Here is a 1,033-nt window from a genome sequence, read left to right on the forward strand (position 1 = left end):
GACTTCTGGCTCTGCAGCCTGAAGTCACCCACACCTTAACACAACCAGCCGGAATGGCCCCTCCCCATTTCTTGTTAGCCCCTGGCAGCACAGCCACTCATGTAAATACCGCCTTCAGCGGACCAAGACTATTAATCTTATAATGCCGTAAGGCAAACAAAGATATATTGTAACTAGTGTATATATTAGAATTAAGTTTGTATATAATTGTAAATATTAAAATAAATATACTTAGGAGGTAAGAAAAAAAAAAAAAAAAAAAAAAAAAACCGTCCTCAACTCTCGTTACGCCTGAAACTCCAAATCTATAAATCAGTGATAAGACCCACATTGCTTCACGGTGCCCCACTCATGAGACACCTCTTCAAGACAACACTCAAACGATTAGAGGGCTTCCAAGGATCTATACTCCGTAAGATAGTCCGGGGAACCACGCTCCAGAGGGCCAAGAACAGTGTCATCCTAGAAGAGCTCCAACTCCCCTCCCTGCCGGAGTATATAGGCCGACGACACATCAAGTTCTTTGATGGGTTGAAGGCCTGCTGTAACCCACTTTTTAGAGAAATCGCCCCTCCACCAAGACCTGGGAGGTGGCAGAGCACGGTTCCCCTAGTCGACGTCCTCGACGAGGGAAGGGCTTCAGACTCTTAAAGTCTAAATTTTTGTCATTACCACCAGCGGAACGGCCCCTCCCCGCTCCAATAATCTACTGGCGTAAGCCAACTCATGCCACATAAAGAACACATAAACAACCTTATAATGCCTAAAGGCAATGAAAGGTATCGACAATACCAGCTGTACATATAGCACACCTCACCATATGTACACATAAGAAACAAATTTAAAATTTTAGGAGGGTACGAAAAAAAAAAAAAAAAAAAAACCGTCCGCAAGATATATTAGTCCGTGTCGGTCATTGGTAGTGTACAGAGCTCTCTTTAGTGTTCTCGCTACGGTCCGCAACTCGGTAGCTTAGAGTTAGTTCGCAGTGCCGTCCGCACCATTCAGTCCGTGTCGGTCATTGGTAGTGTTC

This window comes from Halyomorpha halys, unplaced genomic scaffold (genome assembly GCF_000696795.3).
Source record: "Halyomorpha halys isolate HHAL.00 unplaced genomic scaffold, Hhal_1.1 Scaffold45.1, whole genome shotgun sequence".
Lineage (NCBI taxonomy): Eukaryota > Metazoa > Arthropoda > Insecta > Hemiptera > Pentatomidae > Halyomorpha > Halyomorpha halys.